Genomic DNA, 11,081 nt, shown 5'->3' with positions numbered 1-11,081 from the left:
TAATTCCCAAAGCTCCATACTAAAGACTGGAGCATGAAATAATTAAGAGTTTTTCTTATAATACAAAAGTTCAATAGACTTTTAAATGCCGTTGAAAAAAATCAATTGATGACCCTTTATCACTGTTGCATGCAAAGTGAGTAGATGGAACTCAAGAACCTCCTCTATCACCTCATCTCCATCTAGTACTTGATCTATGTTGTCCGTCACGTCAGAGTCCTATAGGAGCACAAATTTCATTGAGGCCTATCATGCTGACTTATATCTTCAACCTTCATATCTCTCTCATCAACAAAGATTATGGGAGCTTCTTGCTTTCTTTTTCCATTTTTCTTATCTCTCTCATTCTCACTTATATCTTCAACCTCCCTATCATTCTCACTTATATCTTCAACCTCCCTATCTCTCTCCTCAACAAAGATTACGGGGGCTTCTTACTTTCTTTTTCCATTTTTCTTATCCATATCTGTGTCCTCAAGCACTAAAAAAGCTAAGACCATGTCCCAATTAAAGAATTGGATACCTATAGACCCCATGTCCAAGTTGATGAGGCCATCCTAATCATCTAGCTTATAGTTCCTCTTAGCAAGCCCTTTGAGAAATCTCAACAGGCAATATAAAAAATTATTGTCACATTTGTACTTTTGCTTTAGAAAATCAATCGACAATCATATGGTGTAAGTCCCTTAAAATGATTTCATTTTCACATATGTGTGCCTCCATGTAGTACTACTTAAAGTTCACTTACTTACTAAAAATTGTATTTTAATTTTTTTTTGTGGAGAAGATAAATAGTGAAATAAACTAGTGCATTTGCACAATCAAGAATTGAATATTTATGTAATTACCTAAATTTTATGTGATCACAATGTCTTATTTACATATCTACATAATCACACTGAACATGATCGCAAACATGCCGGTTGAGAGCAACCTAGAAACCCACAAAAAGCCCACTAGGAAATTTAGTTTTCCCTGTGCGCCCGCCAAGAATTTACATTTTCCATGTGGGCCCGTCAGGGAAACCCTAAGCCCAACGAGCCTGCAACAAAATATATAGAGGGTCCCGATTAGGCCCGTTGGGTGTTGTTTTTGAGCCACTGAGAGAGAGAGAGAGAGAGAGAGAGAGAGAGAGAGAGAGAGAGAGATAAAGAGAGAGAACCTCCTTTGTAGGTACGTCAAGAGAAGAGAAGAGGTCATGTGGGAGTGTATTCTACGTCGCAGTGAACAACAACAATCGAGTACCTGACCACATGACCTAGGTGTGTGTGTCGTGTGTGTGTACATTGTGCGGTAGTGTGCCTTTTGTCGTATTGCATGATAGTCATAAGGTACATTACCACACAATGTGAGTGTGTGTGTAATCTGTTCCACATAACAGTGCTTACCACGGGGGAATCACCTCGGTGATGCAAGGAATATGGTGTCCTTGGGTAAGTATTGGCTCACTATCAGGGTACTACGTCGGTAACGTGGCGATTATACTATCCTTATGGTGAGTCAACTTCCCTTTTCCTTTCCAAAAAAACATATGGACATCGATCGATAATGTGGCCTATGATGCTCGTATGCAAGCCATTATTGCTCTTTAGATTCGGATGCCACTCGATTGGTAATGCGGCTAATTGAGTGTCATTTGTTAGAAGCATTTGTTTTTGCATAAATCTGGCATTCAAGTCGTTGGCTTGGCCATATGAACGCCATATAATTTGTATGTGCATGTGAAATTTCTTTTTTTTAGTATTAAGTATATGAAATACTTGGTCTATAATGCAGCCGTGAAAGGTATTTCTACACAAATGTTTGAATTCTCTGACAATGTTGTTTTTAAGTGTTGTTGTGAAAATATATACTATCTAATCATATTCAAGAGAATATTTTATTCATCAATCATCGTTACTATTTTAAATGCTACATTGTAATATTCAGACTATGCTATTTCTCTATGTCTACAAATAGCTAATATACTTTCAATCTTAAAAAGTATATGCACACATTTTGCATGTAAGACATTTATTTTGATATTTTTCAAGAGCAAGATGTTCTTTGCAATTTATGAGTGGTTTGTTAAAAATGCACCAGATTTTCAATGTTTTCTCACGGAGTCGTATACTATTAATGTTTAATGAGCTAAAATGAGCTTGGCAATATGTACATCATGATGCACATGTCTTTTACTGTATCAATTTTTTTTGAAGTGATAACATGCAAAATATAAACTCATGTCTTATGGTCTATCACAATATTTTGAAATGTTTTGGGTTTTGAATATGTTTTATATTGGATCTGTATGATTTTCTTGGGAGCTACTTGTTTTTATTGCATTTTGCACGATTAAATATAGCAATTTAAAGTGAAAATGAATAACAACCTCAATGAATATAATCTTGCATAATTTTTTGAAGTCTTTCAGTCAAGGGTATGGTTTGTCTGAACTAGTGTGAAAGTGCAAGGTACAAAATATGAAATCATGTCTCATGGTTTATCACAATATGTTGAAATGTTTTGGGTTTTTTATATTTTTTGATCAGGATGGTTTTATTAGTAGTTTCTTGTTTTTTCTACACTAAACACGATTAAACATAGCATGTTAAAGTGAAAATGGTTTTCAATACATATCAATATAATTGTGCAGAATTTTTTGAAGTCTTCAAGTCACGGTTATGGTTTTTCTGAACTAGTGTGAGAGTGTCGATGCACCCATGAAATTGTATTTAATATGTTTTTTTCTATCATCCAATGCAAAAATGAAGTCAGAGAAAAAGAAAATTACTATGCGCTCCATTCAAAAAGAATGTATTTTGGCAATATCTTCATGTGCAGATGGTCGTAGACAACATATTGATAAAAGTGATGTCTTCACTAAAGATCTTACTAGCGCTATTTGGGACAACACATAGCACAAGCTACGAGGCACGGGCCAGTATAAGTTGTTAATTCCTACAGGGATCCTGTTGGAATTAGGGTTGCAGAGAAACACACAGAGCTTGGAGAAGACGAAGGAAGCTCAAGACACACAATAGAGAGTGTATAACTTAGTGTGCAATGGAAAGATAGATAGCCCTAGAGTGATGGGTGTATATACAATGCACTGGGGAAAAAACCTCCTAAAGAGGGAAAAAATGCCCCGGAGGTCCTAGTGTGTTCACACACATCACTACCACATGTATATGGTAAACAATCCCCCCTGGAGTGATGCGGTGAACGAGAGCTGGCACATGAGTAAAGGGAAGTGCCATGCCCTGAGGACAGGATCAGTCCACAAAGGGGAGTAAGCCCAAAGCTTTGCGGAAAGCTTCAAGCTTCTCACGAGACAATGCCTTTGTGAAAAGATTTGCAAGGTTGTCCTGTGTTGGCACATAACCCAAGCTGATCTCTCCTGCTGAGAGCCTCTCCCTGACATAGTGGTAATGCACCTCAATGTGCTTTGTGCGAGCATGAAAAACTGGGTTCCTCGCAACCACCAATGCGCTCTGACTGTCAGTGTAGATAGTGTTGGCAATGTCTTGTCCAACACCCAAATCAGCCATAAGGCGTCTGAGCCATACACACTCAACCGTAGCTGTAACCGTAGCTGTGAAGACTGTCCTGTACTTAGCCTCACAACTCGAAGTGGCCACAGTAGGTTGCTTCTTGCTCAACCATGATATACATGAACTGCCAAGCATGAAACAAAAACCACTTGTGGATACTCGCGTGTCAAAGCAACCAGCCCAATCTGAGTCTGAAAAAGCATGTAAGTCTGGCGGCAATGATCCCCCCTTGGGATAAAACAAGCCAAGATGTAAAGTGCCACTAAGGTAGTGGAAAATACTCTTGAAAGCCTGTCAATGCTTAGACCCTTGGCTATGCATAAATCTGCTGACCTGTGAGACTAAAAACTGAATATTTGGCCTCGTGTTGCATACATAAATGAGGCAACCAACAGTAGTTTGGTAAAGAGTGACATCAGCAGGATCGCCAGCATCATGTAGACTCAACTTCAAACCTGTTTCCATGGGAGTGGCAATAGGTTTGCAATCCTCAAGCCCAAGCTTACATAGCAATGTCTCTATGTAACTTTTCTGACACAAGGCAATACCACCATCACACTGCTTAAACTGTATACCCAAGTAATGATGCAACAGTCCCAAATCTTTCATCTTGAAAGTAGCATTCAAATCAGCCTTAAATTCAGCAATATGTCTCTCATTTGGTCCAGTGATCACCAAATCATCGACATAAAGAACCACAATGAGAAATACATCATTCTCATGCTTTACATACAATGTGCTTTCTGTTGGACTTTTACGAAAGCCTCGTTTAACCAAATGAGTGTCATCTTTCTCATACCAAGCACGAGGAGATTGCTTCAACCCATACAAAGCCTTCTCACATGTGCACACTTTTTCCTCTTGTCCTTTTATGACAAAACCGCGAGGCTGCGTTACATAAACTTCCTCAAATATGTCACCATTTAAGAAAGCAGTAACAATGTCTGATTGATGTACATCCCAACCAAAATGAGCTTCCAATGCACATAGAAAACACACAGTAGTCATACGACAAGAGGGAGCAAAAGTCTCTTCATAGTCTATGCCTTTTTGCTGTGCATAACCTTTTGCAACAAGTCGAGCCTTATGGCGATCGATCTCACCATCCGGCTTGCGTTTCAACTTGTAAACCCACTTCATACCAATGGTCTTTTTGCCACGAGGCAAATCACATAAAGTTCATGTGTCATTTTCTATAAGTGCATCATATTCTGATTGCATGGCAGCCATCCAATTTTTTGAATTCTGTGCTTCATCAAAAGACAGAGGCTCCTCAACATCATGTAAATTAGACACAACCAAAGCATAAAAATCTGATGCATAAGATGCATGGCGAGAGCCTGAACGAGTACGACTAGACAAAGGTGCATCCAATTTACTGTCATGCAAAGTGTGCACCAGCCATTTTGGCATACCTCTAGCCTACTCATTTTCAGCCCTTTCCTCATCAAGTAGATCATGTACATCTACATCAGTAATAGGCTGATCTAAAACATTTTTAGAAACCCCCATAGGCTGTACATTTTCCTCATTGGAACTTACATTCGTATTTCCACCACCGAAAAGAGGCAACAAAGTGTCATAAATGTCATGTGAGCTTACATTACTGTGTCTAGTACATGAAAGCAAGGGCTCAACAGAATCTTCCACAAACACTACATCCCGTGAAACCAAAATACATTTTGTTTGCGGATGATACAACCTGTAACCTTTGCTTTCAGCACTATAACCAACAAAAATACATTTGACAACCTTATCATCCAACTTTTTGCACTGCACTTGTGGCACCAAAGCATATGCCAAATAGCCAAAAACACGCATGTGCTCAATAGAAGGCTTTCTATCATGCCATGCTTCATATGGAGTAATAGACTGCAAAGCTTTCGTAGGACACCTGTTAAGTACATAAGTGGCACACATGATGGCCTCAAGCCAAAAAGAATGTCGTAAAACTTGACTTTTGACCATACATCGTGCCATTTCCATCACTGACCTGTTTTTCCTCTCAGCAACACCATTTTGCTGAGGTGTATAAGGCACTATACATTGGTGTTTTATCCCACGACTAGCCAGAAATGCATTAAATTCATGAGACATATACTCCCCCCCTCGATCGGAACAGAGGGTGCCCATAGTACATTTAGAGACATTTTTAGCCATAGCCAGAAATTGTTTGAAGCACATAAAAACTTCGGACTTCTCTTTAAGAGGAAATACCCATGCATGCCTGGAGTAATCATCAATGAAATTCACGAAGTACAGATAATTGCCCAAGGACGGAGTTTGCATGGGCCCACAAACATCACTATGCACAAGTTGCAACCTGCATGTGGCCCGAACTGAACCATCCTTTGGAAATTTAGAATGCTGCATCTTACCCAAAATACAGCCTTCACAAACATGTTTGACAGGTGCTTCAAGAGGTGGCAAAGAAGCAACCATATCAAATTTCTTCAAACGCAGCAAACTGGAAAAATTCAGATGACCAAAACGTGCATGCCAAAGTTTTGCATCTGAAATAGCCCTTGAATGAGCAACAGCATTTGCAAAGTTTTGTCCACACTTGTCATACAAAGTGAGATTATACAGCCCACGGCACAAAAGGCCAGATGCAACAATTTCATCACCAAAACTGAGATCATGAACTGTACATTTGTCATCCACAAATTTGACTACAAGTCCAAGTCTAGCAATTGCGGATACAGACAAGAGATTCTTCTTGATCCCAGGTACATAAAGTGAATCAACAAGTGTGAAGGAATTGCCATTAGCAGCAGTGAGCACAATCTTTCCAACTCCCTGAACTGGATAAGAGGCGTTGTTGGCACAAGTGACTGAAATCCCATGAGGGACACACTCGAGAGAGGTAAACAATTCACGATGTGAGGTAATGTGCTTTGTAGAACCACTGTCAAAATACCACACATGTGAATCTGCAGCAACTGACAAGCATGCATCATGGACAGCAGGATTGTAAGTGCACTCTGCGCTAAACGCCCATTCTGCATCAACATCAGCATTACAGTCTCCTTTCACAGAAGACTCAACAATGGCTGCATTTGTAGTGGAACCAGCATTTGCAGTGGAACCACCCTCTTTCTTCTTAGCCTCTTTGGCCTTCAACTTAGGACACGACTTGATCAAGTGATCATTGGCTTTACAATAATGGAAACGCATCTTCTTTTTGCCCTTATCACCAGAATTTCCAGATAAAGTGCTGCCAGCAGAAGCATTAGGAACATAATTTTTGCCACTCGCAGCAGAACCATAAGAAGTGGCTGCATTACTGTTACCACCCTTTCTTTGAGAAGCAATAAAATCCTGTTCAACTGCACGCTGCCTAGTCCTATTTTTTCTAGAAAGTGACTCTTGCAACAGAAATGTGCATAATGCATCAAACTTGACAACTTCAGGATTTCCTTGGGTCATCAGTCTCCAAGTACTAGCAAAAGTCTGGTAGGAACTGTCCGAAATGACTTCACCTGTAGAAATAAGTTGCTCATTGATATCCTTGAAACTAGCAAGGAAAGTGTCCGTATCATCTTCCTCATCATAATCTTCGACTCCAGCTCTTTATGCAGCAAAGGAATTTTGGCCTCATTGTGGCTTGCATAAAGACCTGCTAAAATATCCCAAGCCTGTTTTGCAGATTTTGCTGAACGGATGTGAGGAACAATGGTGCGTTTCACAGACAACGCAATCAATGCATGAGCCTGCGCATCCTTAACATCCCAACGAGCTTGTTTTGCCGTAGGCAAAACAACTCTAACAGCTGCAATCCTTGCAGCAAGATCTGCAACATCCGTAACATCGCCTACATCCTCAAAACCAGGACGTACATCAATGCCATGCACAATGTTCCAGACACCCTTTGACGAAAGAACATGTTGCATCATATAAGCCCACATAGGGTAGTAGTCCCCATCCAACCTTTCCTTGGCAGCAAACATCTTGAACACATCTGTGTTGTTGTTGTCAGCCATGGAAAATGCTACACCTGATGTGACATCTGCTCAAAAATAGGAGAAACGGAGCGGGAACAACCTATGCTATATAGCACAAACCGTAGAAGACTATAAGGCACATGTTATGCAGAAGATGGCACTGACAGAAATTTTGCACAAAATGATGAAATAGCCTGTGAAGTACTGCCTGTAGTGGAAACGAAGGCCGAAATGAGCCCAAATCAAAAATCTGAGCAGACCAAGCTCTTCGAGCTTACCTGAAGTATTTGTCGACCTGCGAACGCTTGCCAAAGCTCACTGAAATCGGAGAAACTGAGCAGGCGTGTACTGGAGTAGCTGGCGACTAAGATCGGGAGGACGCAACCTGCTCTGATACCAATTGTTGGAATTAGGGTTGCAGAGAAACACACACAGCTTGGAGAAGATGAAGGAAGCTCAAGACACACAATAGAGAGTGTATAACTTAGTGTGCAATGGAAAGATAGATAGCCCTAGAGTGATGGGTGTATATACAATGCACGGGGGAAAAAACATCCTAAAGAGGGAAAAAATTCCCCGACGGTCCTAGTGTGTTCACACACATCACTACCACATGTATATGGTAACAGATCCGAGGATTTGACCCCCACCACAAGGTCAGGACAGTGCTGGGCAATATGAAAGTGTGTTGCAGAGACTTAAATGAAGATCTCCCTCCCACTTGTGATATGGCAAAAATAGAGTTGTGGAATAAACAATGGGAGGAACAGAAGGTCAAGATGAAGCGGATGAAAGCTCAAGGACAAGTCTCCTTACGCAAGATATTTAAGATGGCCTAAGATGCGCAAGCGGCTGTAGGTGGTCGATCAGATCCCAGTGGCACTGACACAATCATGCATATGACATTGAATGCCAAGTGCACTCATCTGATTGGAATTTCCCATGAGGCCTTGGTGGAAGGTGCAAGGGTTGGAGCAGGCTCTTTTTGTGTATGCACATTATACACCATTAAAAGAATTTATTTCCTTCTAGAGCACATTACATTAGACAAAATTTGGACTCTCATAGGGGCCTTATAAGGAGGTTTGACTTTGCCTCTCTTGTTCAAAGTGGGCAACCTTGTGAAGTACGTAAATGCCTTGCCAAACTCTATTAACCATCATATTATTGGAAAGATCTTACAAAGTAGGTTCTAAATCCCCAAACTTTGAAAAATCTAGAGCTGATTTGTAGAAGTTATGGAATCCAATACAACCATACCAATCACTACCAACAGATTAACTGTGAAGGGAATCCTTGATGGTATGTTAGGGTTAGCATTTTAACCAAAAAAGTTTGGGAAACTATGGGAAGACCATCGCAAAATGTCTTAATTATATGAGGACATGTGATGCTCATCAAAAGTTGGTAGATAATTGCACTGAATACCTTCAAAGCGTCATGTGGTGTAGTCCACAACCCATTTACATCACACAACTAGAAGCTACAGAGAAGTCAAAGTTGAGCCGTATTGTAAGGAGACAACAAAATCAAGAGCTATCTCAGTAACAAAAGGAAGCGAAAGAGAAATCACGGTCCATAGAATAACAAGACCCCACAGATTTACATCCTGCACTTGAGCATTTCAAATCCTACACCACGGAGGAGCGTAAGGTTGTGTATACAAAGTCCGAGAGAACACCCGTTGACGTAAGTAATGGAGTCTATGATGGTCCAATGATAGTTAAGGAAATAGAGTTAGCACGGAAGGTGGAACACCTTTCATATCATGATACGTTCAAGAAAATCATTATCCTTGAATTCCTTGAGAAGCACAATTCCCATGAATAGCATGGCTAAACCAGTCTAGCAACGACCCTACCAATGAATCCTAAGTATGCAAAGATTGTTCAAGAAGAGATTGAAAAGCTTGTCAAATGCAGATTCATGTACCCTATTGAGCACTCATAATGGGTGTCTCCAATAGTTATTGTGCCAAAAAAGAATGGGAAACTCAGAGTGTACGTGGATTACAATTACACTAGGGGACCAAGCTAAAACTGCTTTTATAACCGAATTTGGAGTGTTCGCATTTTGTGTTATGGATTTTGGCTTAACCAATACCCCTGCTACCTTCCAAAGATTGATAAACACTGGAAAGAACATCTATCATGTTTATGAAAAGTGTTTGAAAAGTGCAGATTGTATCGCATCTTATTAAACCCTTTCAAATGCCAATTTTGGGTTAAACATGGAGTCATTTTAGGGCATATAGTGTCCAAAGATGGGATTTCCACAGATGAGAGAAAAATTAAAGCCATTTCCAATTTTTCACAACCTAAAAATTGTAAAGGAGTTCAAAGGTTCATGGGCCATGTTGGTTGTTATCGATGTTTTATTTTAAACTTTTCCAAGATAGCTCGCCCATTATACAAGCTTCTTATTGAGTTCCACTAGATTGTGGAGTGTGACCAAGCCTATGAGTTATTTAAAAAGCATTACGAGACATCACTTGAATACCAAATTACCGACGTCAATGGCGAGCGCCGGTTTGTGCATCGGGAATATTGGAGGGAGTGCAAATTTATTAAAAAAATTACCTCTTGTTTTCGATGTTGATACCGATGCCGATTCTGACGCCGATATCGAGGCCAATATGGGCGGGCATACCGAAAGCTTGCTGTAAAAAACCCGCAGACTCTCTTTTCCTGCACGTTTTCGAAACCAAACTCTCTCTCTCTCTCTCTCTCTCTCTCTCTCTCTCTCTTCTTCATTTTGCGAGAAGATGTGTACTTCTATGCCATTGCGGGTTTGAGAAAACAAAGCACACTCCTCCATGCTTGCACTAGGTGAGATGGTTGTGCATTTTTCTTGGTTGTGTGTGTGTGTGTGTGTAACACACTGTGTGTGTATATGCGTGTTTTTGCAGGTTTGGAAGCTACTTTGCAACCGTTTTGTGCACGCATATAGTGTATGTGAGTGCACTAACTTTCATTGCTCTCTCTCTCTCTCTCTCTCTCTCTCTCTCTCTCTCTCTCTCACACACACACACACACACACACACACACACACACACACACACACACACACATAAACATTAATTTTTGTTTAATTTTGCATTTTAGTTTGTGATTTAAATTAAGTAATGTTGTTAATTAAGTTTATGTGTTTTGATTTGAATTGTTAGAGTTAAATTAAAAAATGTTGTTAATTATACTTAGTAGTTTCTTGAATTTAAGTTTAGGTATAAAGTAAATTAGTTTAATATTTTTTATATAAAAAATACTAAAGTGAAAAGAAATAAAAAAAGCTTTAAATAAATTAAAAAAGTAGTGAAAAAAAGAGTAGAAAAAGAAATTAAACATAGAAAAAGGGGAAAAAAGAGAGTTAAAAAGAAAAAATTAAACAAAGAAAAAAAGAGGGAGAAAGTAGAGAGAGAGAGAGAGAGAGAGAGAGAGAGAGAGAGAGAGAGAGAGAGAGGTGGAGGGAGAAAGAGAGATAGATAGAGGGAGAAAGAAAGAGAGGTAGCGAGGGAAAGAGAGAGAATAGAGAAAGAGAGAGATAGAGGGAGGGAGGGAAAGATAGAGGTAGAGAGAAAGATAGGGAGATAGAGGGAGGAAAAGAC

This window comes from Adiantum capillus-veneris, chromosome 1, assembly GCF_014529385.1.
Source record: "Adiantum capillus-veneris isolate H3 chromosome 1, ASM1452938v2, whole genome shotgun sequence".
NCBI lineage: Eukaryota > Viridiplantae > Streptophyta > Polypodiopsida > Polypodiales > Pteridaceae > Adiantum > Adiantum capillus-veneris.
Note: the sequence above shows the minus strand (reverse complement) of the source record.